The sequence below is a fragment of the Cebus imitator genome, unplaced genomic scaffold (genome assembly GCF_001604975.1).
Source record: "Cebus imitator isolate Cc_AM_T3 unplaced genomic scaffold, Cebus_imitator-1.0 Scaffold423, whole genome shotgun sequence".
Taxonomy (NCBI): domain Eukaryota; kingdom Metazoa; phylum Chordata; class Mammalia; order Primates; family Cebidae; genus Cebus; species Cebus imitator.
In genome coordinates this window covers 966,558-985,840 of record NW_016107738.1, presented here as the reverse complement: position 1 = coordinate 985,840, position 19,283 = coordinate 966,558, and the positions used below count along the sequence as shown (strand labels likewise).

The 19,283-nt window shown below is 38.1% G+C and overlaps 2 pseudogenes; one reads left to right on the top strand and one right to left on the bottom strand.

The window, feature by feature from the left end:
• The first annotated feature begins 5,771 nt into the window (after window positions 1-5,771).
• LOC119468398 lies at window positions 5,772-5,860 on the top strand (annotated as a pseudogene).
• Window positions 5,861-16,219: 10,359 nt separating this feature from the next.
• LOC108290112 lies at window positions 16,220-17,291 on the bottom strand (annotated as a pseudogene).
• Between the last annotated feature and the right edge of the window lie 1,992 nt (window positions 17,292-19,283).

The following is a 19,283-nucleotide window of genomic DNA, read 5'->3' as shown; positions in this document are numbered from 1 at the left end:
TGTACATATTTGGCTTTATTTCTGGGTTCTGTATTTTGTTCCATTGGTCTATGTGCCTATTTTTTATACCAGTGCCATGACGTTTTGGTAACTGTAGTCTCGTAGTATAGTTTGAAGTCAGGTAATGTGATGCCTTCATATTTGTTATTTTTGCTTAGTCTTGCTTTGGCTATGTGGGCTTTTTTTTCGGTTCCATATGAATTTTAGGATTTTTTTTTTCTAGCTCTGTGAAGAATGATGGTGGTATTTTGATGGGAATTGCTTTGACTATAGATTGCTTTTGGCAGTATGGTCATTTTCGCCATGCTGATTCTAGCCATCCATGAGCATGGGATGTGTTTCCATTTGTTTGTGTCATCTGTGATTTTTTCAGCAGTGTTTTGTAGTTTCTCTTGTAGAGATCTTTCACCTCCTTAGTCAGATATATTCCTAATATGCCTATATTGTTTAGGTATATGCCAAAGTATCTTATTTTTTGTTTGCAGCTGTTGTAAGAGGGGTTGTGTTCCTGATTTGATTTTCAGCTTCAGCTTTGTCTTTGTTGGTGTATAGCAATGCTACTTATTTGTGTATATTGATTTTATTTCATGAAACTTTCCTAAATTCATTTATCAGATTTAGGAGCTTTTTCAATGAGTCTTTAGTATTTTCTAGGTATATAATCATATAATTGGTGAACAGTAGCAGTTTTACTTTCTCTTTACCAATTTAGATGTCCTTTATTTCTTTCTCTTATCTGATTAGTCTGACTAGGACTTCCAGTACTATGTTGAATCGAAGTGAGAAATTGGGTATCCTTATCTTGTTCCAGATCTCAGGGAGAATGGAACTTTTCTCCATTCAGTATAATGTTGCCTGTGGGTTTGTCATAGAAGGCCTTTATTACTTTGAGGTATGTCCCTTCTACGCCAAATTTGTTGAGGATTTTAATCATAAAGGAATGCTGGATTTTGTCAAATGCTTTTTCTGCATCTATTGAGATGATCATATGATTTTTTTTTTTTTTTTTTTTTTTTTGAGACGGAGTTTCACTCTTGTTACCCAGGCTGGAGTGCAATGGCGTGATCTCGGCTCACCGCAACATCTGCCTCCTGGGTTCAGGCAATTCTCCTGCCTCAGCCTCCTGAGTAGCTGGGATTACAGGCATGCGCCACCATGCCCAGCTGATTTTTTGTATTTTTAGTAGAGACGGGGTTTCACCATGTTGACCAGGATGGTCTCGATCTCTTGACCTCGTGATCCACCCGCCTCGGCCTCCCAAAGTACTGGGATTACAGGCGTGAGCCACCACACCCGGCCGATTTTTGTTTTTAATTCTGTTTATGTGATGTATCACATTTATTGACTTGTAGATGTTAAACCATCTTTCCATCCCTGGTATAAAGCCCACTTGTTCATGGTATATTACCTTTTTGATATGCTGCTGGATTTGGTCAACTAGTATTTTGTTGAGGATTTTTGCATCTATGTTCATCAGGGATACTGGCCTGTATTTTTTTTTCTTTCTTTCTTTTCATATGTCCTTTTCTGGTTTTGGTATTAGGGTGATATTGGCTTCATAGAATGATTTAGGAAGGATTCCCTCTTTCTTTATCTTTTGGAATAGTTTCACTGAGATTGGTACCAATTATTCTGTGAATGCCTAATGGAATTTAGCTGTGGACCCATCTGGCCCTGGACTTTTTTTTGTTAGCAGTTTATTTTATTACCATTTGAATCTTGCTACTTATAGGTCTGTTCAGAGTTTCTATTTATTCCTGATTTAATCTAAGAGGGTTGTATGTTTCCAGGCATTTATCTATCTCCTCTGGATTTTCTAGTTTGTGTATGTAAAGGTGTTCATACACAAGTAGCCTTGAATGATCTTTTGTATTTCTGTGGTATCAGTTATAATATATACTGTTTTATTTTTAATTGAGCTTATTTGGTTCTTCTCTCTACTTTTCTTGGTTAATCTTGCTAATGGTCTGTCAATTTTGTTTATCTTTTCAAAGGACCAGATTTTGGTTTCATTTGTCTTTTGTATTTTTTGTTTCAATTTGATTTAGTTTTGCTCTGACCTTTGTTATTTCTTTTCTTCTGCTAAGTTTGGTTTTGGTTTATTCTTGTTTCTCTAGTTCTTTGGGGTGTGACCTTAGATTTTCTATTTGCATTCTTTCAGCCTTTTTTCATGTAAACATTTAATGCTATGAACGTTTCTCTTAGCACTGCTTTTTCTGTGTTTCAGGGATTTTGGTAAGTTGTGCCACTATTATGGTTCAGTCAAATAATTTTTAAATTTCTATCTTGATTTCATTATTGACCCAAAGATCATTCAGGAGCAGATTATTTATTTTCCATGTATTTGTATAGTCTTGAGGGTCCTTTTGGAGTTAATATTTAATTTTATTCCACTTTAGTCTGTGAGGGTACTTGATATAATTTTGATTTACTTAAATTTATTGAGACTTATTTTGTGTCCTATCATGTGGCCTATCTTGGAGAATGTGCCATGTGCTGATGAAAGAATGCATATTCTGCAGTTGTTTGGTAGAATGTTCTTAAATATCTGTTAAGTTCATTTGTTCTAGGATATAGTTTAAGTCAACTGTTTCTTTGTTGACTTTCTGTATTGATGACCTGTCTAGTGCTGTCAGTGGAGTATTGAAGTCCCCCCTGTTATTGTGTTGTCATCCTTCTCATTTCTTGTGTCTAGTAATAATTGTTTTATAAGTTTGGGAGCTCGCATGTTAAGTGCATATATATTTAGGATTGTGATATTTCCTTTTTGACTGCTCATTTTATCATTATATAATGTACCCCTTTGTCTTTTCTGTTAATGCTTTAAAGTCTGTTTTATCTGCTATAAGACATAGCTACTCCTGCTCACTTTTGGCTTTTATTTTCATGGAATATCTTTTGCTAACCCTTTAACTTAAGCTTATTTGAGTCCTTATGTGTTAGACGAGTCTCTTCAAAACAGCAGATACTTTGTGGATTTTGATCCATTCTGTTATTCTGTGTCTTTGAAGTTAAGCATTTAGGCTGCTTACATTCAGTGTTACAATTGAGATGTGAGGTACTATTTTATTCATCATACTAGTTGTTGCCTGAATACCTTGGTTTTTTCACTGTGTTACTGTTTTATAGGTCCTATGAGATTTATGCTTTACGGAGGTTCTATTTTGGTGTATTTTGAAGTTTTGTTTCAAGATTTAGAACTCCTTTAGCATTGCTAGTAGTGCTGTCTTGGTATGACAAATTTTCTCAGGATTTGTTTGTCTGAAAAAGACTGCCTCTTCTTCATTTACGAAGCTTAGTTTTGCTGGATACAAAATTCTTGTCTGGCAATTATTTTGTCTGAGGAGGATAAAGATAGGACTTCAGTACCTTCTGGCCTGTAGGGTTTCTGCTAAGAAATCTGCTGTTAATCTGCTGTGTCTTCCCTTATAGGTTACCTGGTGCTTTTGCCTCATAGCTCTTAAGATTCTTTCCTTTGTCTTGACTTTCGATAGCCTGATGACTATGTGCTTGGGGATATTTTTTGGAATGAATTTGCCAGGTGTCCCTTGAGCTTCTGTATTTTGATGTCTAGATGTCTAGCAAGGCCAGAGAAGTTTAACTTGATGATTCCCTCAAATATGTTTTCCAAACTTTTAGATTTGTCTTCTTCCTCGGGAACACCAGTTCCTCTTAGAGTTGGCCATTTAACACATCCCAAATTTCTTAATTTTTTCATATTTAAAAAAAATTATATTTTCTTTGTCTTTGTCTGCAGAGGTAATTCAAAAGCCTTATCTTCAAGCTCAGAAGTTCTTTCTTCTACTTGTTTGATTCTATGGTTGCAACTTCCCAGTGCATTTTGTATTTATCTAAGTGTTTCTTTCATTTCCAGAAGTTGTGATTGTTTTTTCTTTATGATATCTATTTCTCAGAAACATTTTAAATTCTCATCTTGTATTTTAAAAAATTTATTTGTTTTTCACCTTTCTCTGGTATCTTTTTGAGAAGCTTAATACTTTTCTGAATTCTTTATCTGACAGTTTAGATACTTCTTTTTGGTTTGAATCCATTGCTGGGGAGATAGTGTGGTCTTTTGGGGGTGTGATATAACTTTGTTTTGTCATATCAGAATTATTTTTCTGATTCCCCCTCATTAGGGTAGATTATTTCAGTGGAAAAATCTGGAACTCAAGGGCTGCTGTTCAGACTCTTTTGTCTTATGGGGAGTCTTATGGATGGTAGCTATCCAGTGGAGCTACCAGGCTCTGGGCAGGTGCTGGGGAATGTCTGCAAAGAGTCCCATGATGTGATCTGTCTTCAGATCTTCCAGCCGTGGATATCAGCACTTGCTCTGGTAGAGGTGGCAAGGGTATGAAGTAGACTCTTGACAGTCCTTAGTTGTAGATATGTGTGTAGATAGAGTGCTGGTTTTCTTGAATGCTGGTTATGCTATCCGTGAAGTTGTCTAATGGACAAACTAGGATCACTGGTTAGCCAGGATGTGTGGGCAGTGGAGTTAGCTATTGTTTTCTCTTTCCTTGGAGCAGTGGTGTTCTGTCATAAGTTGCTATAATATCTTAAGTTCCTGAGTTTGTTGGCCTCCTGCCAGGAGATGGAGCTTTCGAGAGAACACTAGCTTGATAGCAGAAGGGAAATAGAAGCTTGCCCTAAGTTGGCCAGGATAAGTATTTGGGTTTCTCAGGTGACAGGCAAGGACATAAATCTCTGAGGAGTTTATGTCTTGTGTCATCTACCAGGGCGAGTAGAGAAATATCAGCTGGGGCAGGGTTAGGCAGACAGTCCTTGGGCAGGGCTTGCCATGGCCACTATGAGGAATGAGGGGTGATTCTTAGACCAATGGGGTTATGGCTGCCTTTGTCACCAGGGAAGTGGGGGGAAGCTGGTAGCAATAAGCCTCACCCAGCTCCCACACAGTTGGCATGGCTGGTCTCACTCCCTCCTCTAACAGCCCCAAGCTTATCTCCAGGCAACCTGCAAAGTGGGACTCAGACCTAGCTTCAGGCTGTAAGTTTCCCCACTGAGAAAGGAAGCATGGCTTTCAGGCCACACCCATGCCCATCTCCCCACATTGTCTGCCAGACTCCTGCTCTTTTTTCTGCAGCAGTTCCCCTTCACCTCTGGATTCTGCTCAAAAGAGTTTGCGCCCAGCCAAAATTATTACAAAGTTCAGCTGGAAGCTTCTTTCACCCTGTGACCCCTCCCACATTCTGCTGGCTGACTTCCCCAAGGGTGCCTGTGAGATATAGTGAGGGATGGCTTTTCTGGGCTCAAGCCGGAGAATGGGAGTACCTACCATGCTCTTTCCACTGCTGCTTCTACTTTTATATTTCACACTCAATTAATTGCAGCTCCAGATAAGGTTAAATTCTTCTCCCGTAGTCTGGAGTTTCAGGTGTCCCAGTGGGTATGTGCTTAGAGGCAGGTACTCCCCTCTCACACTTTGGGAACTCAAAGTTTTTTGCCTGTTTTACAGAATCAGCAGCAACCTGCTGCCTCTTTCAAAGGATCTGTGGTTTCTTTCAGTCTTCCTGGTATGCTCCTGCTGTGGTTCCTGGAGTAAAAGTCCATGATGTGAGTTTCCACTCTGTTCTTCTGTCCAAGTGGGAGCTGCACATCAGCCTTGTTTCCTGCCATCTTCCCTCTAGTAAACCAATAAAAATATTTTTAAATGAAAAAGTCAATAAATTATTGTAGGTTGTTAGTGATATTATTTTGTAATTAATGATGTAAATAAATGTTCATGATACATGCACTATAAAAAACAAAGAATGCTAAGCATGATGATTGCGTTTTTATGCTCACAGAGATGTGCCTCCTTTGAACTTCGTTACCATGTCTGCACATTACTTGTCTGACAGAAATTTTTAAAAATACCTCAAAAAATACAAAATAGTATTTAGCATATAATCTTAATTTTCAAAGAAAATTTATTTTATTTATTTATTACATTTATTTATTTCCATATTTGGCCTATTGGGGGATTGGGGCTGGAAGGGGAGAGAGCATCAGGAAGAAGAACTAATGGATACTGAGTTTAATACATAGGTGACAGGATGATCTGTGCAGCAAAATACCATGGCACACATTAACCTAGGTACCAAACCTGGATATCCTGCATATGTACCCCTGAAGTTAAAATAAAAGTTGGAAGGAAACAAGGAACAATAAAAAGAAAAGCCTGGAAGGATTTCTTCACCCAAGGTTTTTTGAAATAATTTGAGGTTTTTAGAATTTTAATATATTTGGAATTTATTCAAAAATTCTAAAAATCACCTGTAGGAATTACAGGTTATTTTTATTCTGTATTTTTTCTGCGTTTTCTGCATTTTCATACTGACACTTATTTACTGTTATCAGAAAAAGTAAAGTTATTTAAGACAAAAAAATCATTATTGATACAGTATTCAAATATATGTTTATTTCAGATCTTTTATACTGTTTCCTCAGCTTCCTTAAGCCTTTGCAAATCTCAGTTTTAAAAAATAAGGTACATGTTATTCTAATATAAAACATCTTTGTGCTCAATGATCAGCTGCATGGAGAGGATATACCAGCTCAAAAAATGTGAATGCTTATGAATCATAGAGTACCAAGGCTTCTAACACTGATCCAACTAGCAGGAGAATTAGTCAGGGTCATTGAACAAAGACAATTTGTTCAAATATATTCAGTAAACTGTTCACTGGGATATGAAGAAAAATCCCTTATCTTTGGGAAGTATATGGCTTATTTATTAGTGCAGGTTTTCTGAGAAAAAGATACAGGTAACAAGCTGTGAAAGTCTTCAGCTGTTTCATTCTTTACAGTGCAGTGCTTAAACATTAAAAAAAAAACAACCCTAATTTGTGCAGTTATATTGACATTGTAATTTTTGCATATTTAATAAACATTAGCTACTTTAACTGAAAAGTGGAATTTTTCATGGAACGGTACCCTTTTCATGACTGCATACATCTTAGATTTAATTTGGCATGGGATGCATCAACCTTGGCTCTTGGAGACAAGGTTAGAATCTGTAGTGCATGAAAACAAGCTCTTCTAAACATTTTTTTTTTTTCATTTCCTACATATTCTGTGCCTGCTTTGGAGAGAACACAAAGAATGAGAACAATCCTTTTTCTTAACTTGACAGAAAATTATTAGAGTAGATGCAAATATTTTCCTTTTTAGAATTGAGAGGATTGCTTTTCTTCACATCACCGTTCACTTTAGACTGCCAACGAGGTAGCATTTGTCATACTACAAAGCAAAACAGCACTTGTGGAGGTCTTACATGTTTTGAATAAAGTTGTTCCTGTTTAATGTTTAGTCTTCTGATTTTTAAATGTTTTTCTATTGAAATTCAGACATGTCTTATTACTGTCTGAAAGATATTCTATGGCTTGATATAAAAAAATTTAATGCTCTTTTGAAAATTTTTAGATCTGGTTCAAAGTAACCTTTTTGGTTAAATTTAAGATATTAAAAAATCCAATTCTCCAACTGATATTCATATTATTACTCTATTTCCTTCTCATGAAGAAAGATAAATTACCCACATTTATGGTGTATGTCTGTGTGTATCCATTTGCAAGATACTCATTAATAAAGTTAGCTTTCTTCCACAATGGTTGAACTAATTTACACTCCCACCAACAGTGCAAAAGTGTTCCTATTTCTCCACATCCTCTCCAGCATCTGTTGTCTCCAGATTTTTTAATGATCGCCATTCTAACTGGTGTGAGATGGTATCTCAATGTAGTTTTGATTTGCATTTCTCTGATGACCAGTGATGATGAGCATTTTTTCATATGTTTGTTGGCCTCATGTATGTCTTCTTTTGTAAAATGTCTGTTCATATCCTTTGCCCACTTTTGAATGGGCTTGTTCGTTTTTTCTTGTAAATCTGTTTTAGTTCTTTGTAAATTCTGGATATCAGTCCTTTGTCAGATGGGTAAACTGCAAAAATTTTTTCCCATTCTGTTGATTGCCGATTCGCTCTAATGACTGTTTCTTTTGCTGTGCAGAAGCTGTGGAGTTTGATTAGGTCCGATTTGTCTATTTTGGCTTTTGTTGTCAATGCTTTTGGTGTTTTGGTCATGAAGTCCTTGCCTACACCTATGTCCTGAATGGTTTTGCCTAGATTTTCTTCTAGGGTTTTTATGGTGTTAGGTCTTACGTTTAAGTCTTTAATCCATCTGGAGTTAATTTTAGTGTAAGGTGTCAGGAAGGGGTCCAGTTTCTGCCTTCTGCACATGGTTAGCCAGCTTTCCCAACACCATTTATTGAACAGGGAATTCTTTCCCCATTGCTTGTTTAAGACAGTGTGGTGATTCCTCAAGGACCTAGAAATAGAAATTCCATTTGGCCCAGCAATCCCATTACTGGGTATATATCCAAAGGATTACAAATCGTTCTACTATAAGGACACGTGCACACGAATGTTCATTGCAGCACTGTTGACAATAGCAAAGACCTGGAACCAACCCAAATGCCCATCGACGGTAGACTGGATAGGGAAAATGTGGCACATATACACCATGGAATATTATGCAGCCATCAAAAATGATGAGTTTGGGTCCTTTGTAGGAACATGGATGAACCTGGAATCCATCATTCTCAGCAAACTGACAGAAGAGCAGAAGATCAAATATCGCATGTTCTCACTCATAGGTGGGTGTTGAACAATGAGAATACATGGACACAGGGAGGGGAGCACTACACACTGGGGTCAGTTGGGGGGAAATAGGGGAGGGACGGTGTGGGGTGGGCCGCTGGGGAGAGATAGCAGGGGGAGAGATGCCAGATGTAGGTGATGGGGAGGAAGGCAGCAAATCACACTGCCACGTGTGTACCTATGTAACAATCTTGCATGTTCTTCACATGTACCCCAAAACCTGAAATGCAATAAAATAAATGGGGAAAAAAAATATATATATATAAAAATAAAAAAAATAAAGTTAGCTTTCTTCGAGAAGCTCGCACTATAATTCACCTGAAAAGTAAGACTTGAATGAAGCTAAAAAGGTTTAATAAAATTACATAGTGAGGACTCTTTACTGCATGTAATATAATCTGACTTAAAGGGAAAAAACGAGTTTGCTGACTCATGTAACCGAAAATTCTAGGCGTAGGTCCGGCTTCTGGAAGAGCTGTATTTTAAAACTAAAAGTTCTCAAAGTTTAGTTTATCTTTCCCTCTCAGCTTTTTTTTTTTCCGCCTTCCCTCTGCATCAGCTTCATTTCAGGCAGGCCAACCAGCCACTCTCCTCCACCACCACTTTCCCTAGTTTTAAAGGCAAAAATTTTTCTTTCCTAAAATTATAATTAAATTTCCAGGGGATCGAGTTTCTTTGGCCCTGTAGCTTGGGTTTTATGCTCATTCCTAAATTAAATCCCTCTGGTCATCAGGTGCGATGCTCTAATGGACAAGGCATGAGGCATGTGGAAGCTCAGAGCCAGGGGATAGATCTACTTACATGAACTGAGAATGGGGAAAGACAAGATATCCCCAGCTGCTGTTATGTAAATAAGAAGGATTTGATGTAGGGCAGGAAAATATGACAAATACTAATATAACTTCAAAAATCTTTCTATGTATTTAAGTTATAATGAATATATATATATGTGTATGTGTATTTGTGTGCACATATATAGTCAGTATATGTATATATAGTCAGTCTAGTGTGTATATTGTTAGTATTGTGTGTATATGTATAGTCAGTATGTGTGTATACATAGTCAGTTAGTTAATGAGTCTCAGATTAGGAGATGAAGTCCTTGAAAGACATCAAAATTTTGACACCATTGAGGGCTAGGAGACTGTTTTTCCTGACACCCTTTAAACCTACTCCTATTACTATAGGATGAAGAGGGTTATGTTTCCTGGGTGACTGCTACTGGATAGACAATTGAGGAGCCACTGTGAAGCCTATCTTTTGATCAGATGGAGGTTTCATAGAATTTGTTTGCTCCTGTCTAGCTGATTTCTTTTAATTGACCATTAATTGGAGTTCCTCCTAATAAGCCCCAAAGACTTGGACATTTAAAGAACAGTCAATAATGAAAATGCAGGCCATCTTGATGTCCAAAGATATGGGGTTTATATCATTTATTGACACCAAAGTAGGGCAGCTTGTAGCACCAAAGACAATGCTATACTGGAGGCACATGGGATTGGGAATATCTGTATAAGATTGTTCTGGTCTTGGAATTGGCCTGACGAAATCTAGAGAGCCTTCAGACCCATCGAGATCCTTTATGAAGTTAAGGATCTGAAGCTAAGTTACACTGGCAGTCCTGTATTATTCTGCCTCTTCATTCGTGTCTGTTTGAATGGGCCTGAACATTCTATCTGAGGATAGGAAGGGCAGTTTCTTGGAGCTCTAATTGAAGTCATACTTCCTGAGATCCTACAGTTTCTTAGAATCCTGTGAGGAGTCTAGAACAAGTTCTTGAAAGTAACTGAGTCTAGATTAAGCCTTCTCAAGTGAGTCTCACTAAAAGTGTTTTCTTGTGTTCTCCTTTATCCAATTTCTTGTTTTTCTTTGATTTCCCTTTTTTTTTTCAAGTTTTTGGTAAATAAGAGGATAAAGGTTTTTATTTGGCTGGAACTTAGTCCTTTGATTAGTGCATACCTTCATCTTTGAGCCATGACATGAAAGCCAGTTGAAGACCCCTTAATATAAGCAAGACGGTGCTATGGTACTCACATCTGGTGAGTAGCAGGTACCACAATATTAACATTACAAAGATAAGACTTTGATGAGAATTTGGTTGTCATTATGGCCTATACTAATTTAACAATGAAAAAAATACATTATCTCTGTTAGCAAAAAAGTTGCATGATTCTAAACTGCATATTTTGAAAACAAAACATTGCATTTACAGTTTTCTTTCCTTGCTTATAGCATGAATAAAATTCAATTTGTATATTAGGCATTTTAGTTGCTCTGAAAAGCAGTCATAATGAAATGTTTAAAGTTGCTTATTTCAAAAACAACATTTAGAATGATGTCTGCTTTAGTAGGGTTTTATATTTTACCCCTACCAGAAAATTATGTCTCTCAAATCAGAAAATGAACACTTTCCTGCAGCAGATTGAAATGAGGAAAATCGTAAGAGCGTAGAATCTGGAAAAAAAAATAAAGTGTCAACTATAGATGTGAGAGGTCCTCCCCTCCATCTGGTTGTAGCGTTGGTGTAAATAAGAAATTGTTGAGCTGGATAATTTAATTGAAAAGCAGATGATGCTGTCCTTCCTACTGACTAGGGTCTATTTCAAGTTCTCATTATCATAGGCACAAAATGTTGGAGGAAGGTAAATAGGTCAACGAACCTCAAGTGCAATTAAGTCCTCATGTGTAGGGCAATAACTTTAGCCTGTCTTCCAAACTTTTAAAATTACCCCAGCAAACCAGAAGCAACTTTTAATGAGACATGAGCAAGGAGTACACAGATTCTGTAAGATTGAAAATCAGGTAGCTATGGCAAAATCGCTGCTCTGCTACACATTGGTTTACTTCATTTGCTTTTAATGAAGCATGGCCGCTTTCTGTGTTCCTGCATTTAATTCTACTTTCTGTATGTGCTCGTTTCACCTTCCAAGGGATATAGAGACACGTACATTCCAAAGAGATGAATCAATAAAAGAGGAGAAACATCCTTCCGGTACATGATTTAAAAAGAGACAGAAAGAAGCAAGCACCACACATAGGTTAAAGACCAGTAAATCAGGAATTAGACATCTGTGTTAATTTAACTTTAGTTCCACTATTTATTAGCCATGTAACCTTCGGTAAGTTTTTCAACCTCTCTTGTTCTCAATTACATTATCTATAAAACTAAAAAGGTGATTTAGATAACCCAACTTAGTTTTACACTATGCTGTCAATGTAAAACTTTTGAAATCACTAAATAACTTTAAAAAGCTCATTTTGAGAATCAGAACTCTTTGTATTAGAATTGCCATTTGGGATTTACAATTGCATTTTTCTTGGTTCATAGTGATAAGCCAGCCGTTTTGAATATTAAAACAGGAGAATAGCTTGGATTTACTTAGAAGCAATGGAGAAGAGGCTGAGATTTTAGAAATGCTGGCATTGTACTTCATTAATTACTACTTATCCCATTCTCCTCCATCCTTGGCCTTCTTCCTAGGTGTTAACTCCCTAGTTTAAGCGAGAGCAAAGTTAGAAACTTTGTGGGTTTCATCAGTTTTTAAATTTTTGTTTGCTTTAGTTTAGCCCTCCTTTCTCTTATACTTTTGAAAGCTTTTAATGCTAATAATTGCTAGCAGTTTTTGAGGAGCATATATTTATCGTGTTTTTTTTGTTGTTGTTGTTTAATCCTATTACAGTCTTATAAGATGGATGTCATCATATTCACAAGTAACCTGTCCAAGACTATTCAGCTAGGGAGAGACAGAGTCAGGATTCAAACCCAAGTCTGTTTCTCTAGAGCCTATCTTCTCTACCTCAGGAGGTAGCATAACACAGTGGTTATCAGCAACAAACAATATAAGCTAGCACTTACACACGCTCTCTATGTGTCAGGCATTGTTTTAGGCACTTTAGATATACCAAGACTCATAATTCTCATAAAAAATCTATTATGCAGTCTCATTAATATCCCTGTGTGATGGATGAAGAAACAGCTACAAGGAAGTAGGTAATTTTCCCAAAGTCACACAGATAGTAAATGCCAGAGCTGAAATTTGAATCCATGAATGTGGCTCCACAGTCCTTGCTGTTTACCATGATACTGTACTATTTCTCTAGCTACTACTCTTTCTGGAGGAGAACTTCAAAGATAATTCTTGCTTTTTATGATAGCTGTGTTCCTGGAACATTTCCTGAATGATTCAGTCTGACTTCCTTTAAAAATATGAAGCGTTGGCCGGGTGCGGTGGCTCACGCCTATAATCCCAGCACTTTGGGAGGCGGAGGCAGGTGGATCACGAGGTCAAGAGATCGAGACCGTCCTGGTCAACATGGTGAAACTCCGTCTCTACCAAAAATACAAAAATTAGCTGGGCATGGTGGTGCACACCTGTAGTCCCAGCTACTCAGGAGGCTGAGGCAGGAGAATGACTTGAACCCAGGAGGCGGAGGTTGAGGTGAGCCGAGATTGGGCCATTGCACTCCAGCCTGGGTAACAAGAGCGAAACTCCATCTCAAAAAAAAAAAAAAAAAAAAAAAAAAAACAAAAAAAAAAAAAAAAAAAAAAAAAAAAAGTATGAAGCGTAGGTTCTGATAATGCAAGAACTAAAGTGAATAAAGTGGGAAAGGGAGATTTGACAGGTATTCATAAAGAGAATAGTTATGGTGAGAGTGTTGTGAATAGGGCCAACTTGTAGTGATGGTATGACAAAAATTAAAAAAAAAAAAAACAATAACTATCTCTACTTGCCTAAATGGAATGAAGAGATTTTTCCCTCTTTGTGTTGTGTGTGTGTTTGCGTGTATGTGTTTGAAACAATAGATGGGGACTTAATAGAGTGAGATGTATTAATAAATTATAGTCAAAATTTTGGGTGTGGACCAAGCTGACACTGGAGACTGGCAGAGGGTGTTCCAGCTTTGATGACCAGAGGACTTGTTTGTGGGCTCTGACATGTATATCCATGGTCTTTGCCCCAGGTTATGTAGAGTGTGGTGCTAACCTGAGTTTCGGAGAATGCCCTCACTAACTTAAAGAGGTACTTTGTACCCACTTACCTTTCCATCAGTGAGGTCCTGGAGCCATTTCTAGTGATGCAGGACATGCAGAATGGTATAATTGTCACACCCTGTTATTCACTTCGACTAGAAGGTGAATATATTATAGTATATTATAGTTCATGATTATCAAGTCTGGAAGGAAAAATCAATGAAAAGATTTGGGGCATGTGGCAGTGTTTGCATTTTATGGGTCTCCAGATTTTGTGGATAAGCATATTGAGGATTAGGAATTATTCTTTTGGAGGATTGAATGGAATGGAGATATTTGTTTAATGATCAGGTTTTCCTTTCTTTAGGTTGAGAATTCCTCAAAAGCCCTGGTTTTTTGGATCATGTCTTGTGGTCTTTTGTCCTACTAAAGATGTGTTTCTTAAGTTTCCCTAAAGTATTTGCTGCTGAGGAAGATGGAGGGGAGGAAAGCCTCAAAACACCTTGGTTAGAAACCTTAATTTGGGTGGAAGGAGGTTATTACATTAAATCAAATGTGGTAAACGTAGTGGGGAGGAGGGGTGTGTGACATAGGACCACAGGTAGCTTTCATGGTGCCGTGGATATGTTTGCCCTTGAAAAATTATAGTAATAAATGTACTTTTACAAGGAGAAAGAGAAGAAAAAACCTTTCTAAAGTAGAGAACAAAGTAGCACACTTGCCACAAAGTCATCTCAGTATGAAGCATGTGGAGGCAGCAGATGCTCAGAGCAAACCCACAGATAGTACAAGGTATCAGAGAGGTCCAAGATATGAGCCATTTTTTAGACTTTGCTAGTGACCAGGTAGATGAAATCGTAGCCCTGTATTGCCAGGAATTCCCAGATACCATTTATTATGATAGAAACCTATAGTGGCCCCAAATTTAGCAGGCAGTAGAGAAGCCCTTAATGTTTCCATGTCTGAGTTTAGGTTTAGTCCCATACCCCACACATTTTAATGTGATGCTTTATGTTCTCCACAGCTCGAGGTATCCAAAAGTTTTAGGTTCTAGAATTCAAAATTTTGAACAGACCAAAAGAGATGCAGCTTTCTGGCAGGTATGGAAATTGTAGGAGTGACTGCTCTTGGCCAGAATATATAGAAAAAAAAATTCCCCAGCTACATAACTTTTTGGTAAAGAAACTATTTATTCAGGTTAATGGTAGGCTGTGCACCATGCCTGGGACATCTACACTGCTATTGTTTATTTCAGATGAAGGAAGCTAGATCCTGGGCTATGGTGTGTTGAGATGACAAGCCTTCAGGATGGACTCTAGATGGCAGTGTTGCTGCTGATTTTTAAACAGGACCTTTCAGGTCCCCACCTGTTTTCCAGTAGTATGAATGAGTAAACAACCCTCGCTGAGTACCTGGAAGTGTTCTGTTTTACAATTTGCATTTGAAATCATTTAACCCAGAAGCATGTGAGTCTCGTGGATTTTATTATATCTCAATTTTTAAAGATTAGGAAACTGAGGCACAAAGAGCACGTGGAATTTGCCTATGTTGGGTAGCAGAATTGGAATTTGAACCAGGTTGTCTGGCTCTAATGTTATTAATTAATATACTTTGGTGCTTCTTGTTGGATAGTTTTAGGGCTCTGGCAAACTCAGACACCAGGGGATGATTTGATGCAAATTTCTGCACCCACCAACCTGGGAACTGTTCTTGTATTTTATTTTGTGCTTGTGAAAGTTGCAGGCAACTTTTCTGAAGGCGTCTGTCGTGACAGGTGCTGTACTCTACATAGTATATATCTACTTATATCTACTTCGATCATAGTATATATCCTTATATCTACTTCAATCACAGGAAGGATGTTTTCTACTTCCAAGTGGGACTCGGACTAATAGATTCCTCTGCAGATAAAAACAAAAAATACTGCTGAGCTATGGCAGTGTCATAGGCCAGGCACTGGTCCAGCAGGCCCAGCTGTCTATCAAACTTATTTTCCCATTCAACTCTATGCAGTGACCATCACCCACAGGTAATTCCTATTGAGGGTGAGGCCATATTTTTAATGCATATGGCAGTGATTACACTCACTTGCAGCACAGGTTCCTTACAGAAAATGAGAACAAAACAGAAGTTTATTGATGACAGTGAATAGCATGAAGATCAGCACCCTTTTCTAACAGCAAATGAAAGAAAATAATGAGTGGCTGTTTAATCATCTTAGATAGTGATCCTTGATTTCTATTACTCTTTCTTTGCTGGAGCATCCATGGCATAAAATTTTCATGCCTCCTCTTTTTTTTTTTCACTGTTATAATAACTTTAATTTATCTTGTGTTTTACAGAAGTCTATGAACGATTTTTAAAAAGCACTTCCTTACTCTACATCACGTTTCCCTGACAGTTGTTAAAGTAGGCAATGAGTATGCCAACAGCTTGAGCATCAGCGTCTTGCAAGGATTTCAGACCAAACAACCACTCGCCAAAGAACTTGGCAGCTTTTTTATCTTGTTTTTAATACAATGGTATATCCACTCTGATGGCAAACCTGTCCAGCCACATCTCCATGACACGCTTTGCAAAATCAGTGATTAGTTAGCTTTGGCACGGAGCTGTCCTCACTTGCCCGTGACAGCCTGGAAGCCGGTTTTGACACTGGCAACAGAACATCTAGAATGACAAGTTTTGCATTGTAGGAAATAGAGTCACATGTCCTTCTGCAGGATTGTGTCTGGTGATTGGCATGTGTGACAAGTAACATATTCCTTGATATATCTTCTCAAGACATTTTCTATCTGTTTCTGCTGGAATCTTCCTTTGATTACAAGTTGGATATTACCTTTTATAGAACCACTTGTACCTAATTCAGCCAACAAAAATGCAGGGAGATGTTTGGGCTGACGATGTAATAGTTTACAGGTATCTGTAAAGCTGGCAAAAGAAGTTTTCTTGGTTCCTACTCAGATGACTTGTGGAGGTTTTATGACAAATTTCCTTTTCTTTCCAGCAACCATATCTGGATTCTTTTCCCTCATGATGTTGAACACTCCGTTCAGCAGCTCATCATATGTGTAGTCTTTTTCTGAGCCTGGCCAGCAGGGCCTGTCTGATTACTGAATGAGATGCCATCATCTTTTTTGCTGTCTCCATCTTCTAGAGCTTCATCTTCCTCTAGTATTTCATCCTCATTTGGGAACTTGACATTCTTCTTTCTCTTCTTTTTATTGCCAAGCATCATGTCAAGGTCATCCTCTGGTTCAGTTGGTTCTTGAACATCACTTTCAGCCTTAAGATCCTTTACACCTTCTTCAGCTTCATCAATATCAAATATCTTTTAATTTTTTTCTTCTTTTGCTTTTGAGTAAAGAAGGTCAATTCACCTAGATCAGCGGAAGCATCTTTTTTTCCTACTGTTCTCTTCATCAGCTTCCAAATCTTTGTCCTCAGTTGGCTCTGGCTCGACTTCTTTTGTTTCTGAAGGCTGGGTTTCCTCTGTTTGGGTATCCCCTTCCTCATCTAATATAAAAGCCTCCTTCTTCTTCTTTTTCTTCTTGCTCATGGTAGGATCAAAAATCAGCTCGTCCCCAGACATGGCTGTGACTCGAGTGGGCTTGGCTCGGATGGGGAGTCAGACAGGTCAGCCCCAGGTTCCGGCAACGGCGCCGCTCCTGCCTATACCTCTCCCACCACCACACTAGGCTTTTGCATGCCTCCCTTTTATGTCTCAGTTCTGATGTGTGTGCTTTGGGTCCTACTCCACCTGTCATCCTGAATTTTGAGTCCCCACATGGAGAGGCATTTTCAAATGCAGAAGGCAAAGACTCTCATATTATGACAGTGACTGTACAATTAATGTGCTTCCCGGAGGCTGGTGCCTCTGTTTCTGCCATTAATGAACAGCCCTTTCATTTTAAGCCTGAAGTCCTCCAACCTGTGGAAGAAGGGGTGCATCATGTCTTTTTTCTGTATTTTCAGGGCACTGGTACCCTTTGTGAAGAAGGGAAGATGTGGCTCTATTCCTATGTCAGTTGCATCAGCTTTGTTGTGGTAACTAACCAAGATTTCTACTCAATCCCTTAAAATTGCTTTTTTCTCTGTATTCTCTGTCTCACTGAGTGGCACCACTACCCAGTCAGCTAGCTATACAGGCTGAGACATCTTGCCTATCGCTTATCCCTTAAGCCATAATCACTAAATCTTAGAGTTTGCTTTTTAATCTTTTTTTGAAATGGAGCCTTCTGCTGCCCAGGCCAGAATGTAATGGCATGATCTCAGCTCTCCGCAACCTCTACCTCCCAGGTTCAAGCAATTCTCCTGCCTCAGCCTCCTGAGTAGCTGGGATTACAGGCATGTGTCACCTCACCTGGTTAATTTTTGTAGTTTTTTAGTAGAGGCAGGTTTCACCATGTTGGTGAGGCTGATCTTGAACTCTTGATGTCAGGTGATCCACCCACTTCAGCCTCCCAAAGTGCTGGAATTTCAGGCATGAGCCACTGTGCCCAGCCTTAATTATTTCTTAAATCTGACCTGTTTTCCCCTACTACCATTGACCTGTTTCATTTCAGGCATGCCTTGTTTTTCCATCTAAGTTAACATAGTAGCATTTATTTATAATATAGTACCATTTATTTATACCATTTGTGTAACATGATAACTGATATGATTTGGCTGTGTCCCCACTCAAATCTCATGTTGAATTGTAGCTCCCTCAGTTCCCATGTGTTGTGGGAGACACCTGGTGGGAGGTAATTGAATCATGGGGGCAGGTCTTTCCTGTGCTGTTCTTGTAATAGTGAATAAGTCTCACAAGATCTGATGGTTTTATAAGGGAGAGTTTCCCTGAACAAGCTCTCTTGCCTGCCACCATGTGAGACATGCTTTCACCTTCCACCATGATTGTGAAGCCTCCCAAGCTACATGGAACCGAGTCCATTAAACCTCTTTCTTCTGTAAATTTCCCAGTCTTGGGTATGTCTTTACTAGCAGTGTGAAAACAGACTAATATAAAAACATTTATTTCCCTGCCTCCATTATGAATTTTATTACTGCCATCCTATTTTTAATTTTACTTTAAGCTTCTTGATGTCAGTCTCCTAGTTAAAAGCCTGTGTTCCCCATAATGCTCAGGATGAAGTTAAAATATCATGGCATAGTCTACAATAGCCTTTAATATCTGCTGCTACTTACCTGTCCTGGCCTGTGTCCTTTTGTGCTCTCATGTGAACAATTTGTCAGCCATTCCAATCATTCATAGTCTCCTGAACTTATTCTGTTTTGTGATTTTACATATACTTTCTTTGTCCCTGGAAAGACTTTATCTACTTTCTTTACTTGCCTCAATTCAATCTTTCTTCTAAGACTCAACCCAGGTGTCATCATCTCTGAAAAAGCTGCCTTGATTTTTTGGTTTTTTTTTTTTTGTCCATAGGCTTTACTATATTCTCAAAGCACATTTGCAGACAAATACACTAGCCATTAATGTACTATCCTATGATTGTATGCACTTTTTTTTTAACTTGACTATCTTCCTCACTATGCTGTAAGATTTTTTCAGAAGAGTATGGTCTATCATTCATTCTTTCATTCCTAGTACTTAGCATAGTAGCTGCCATACAGCAGATATCTATAAATATTTACAGAGGAGTAAAATAAGTA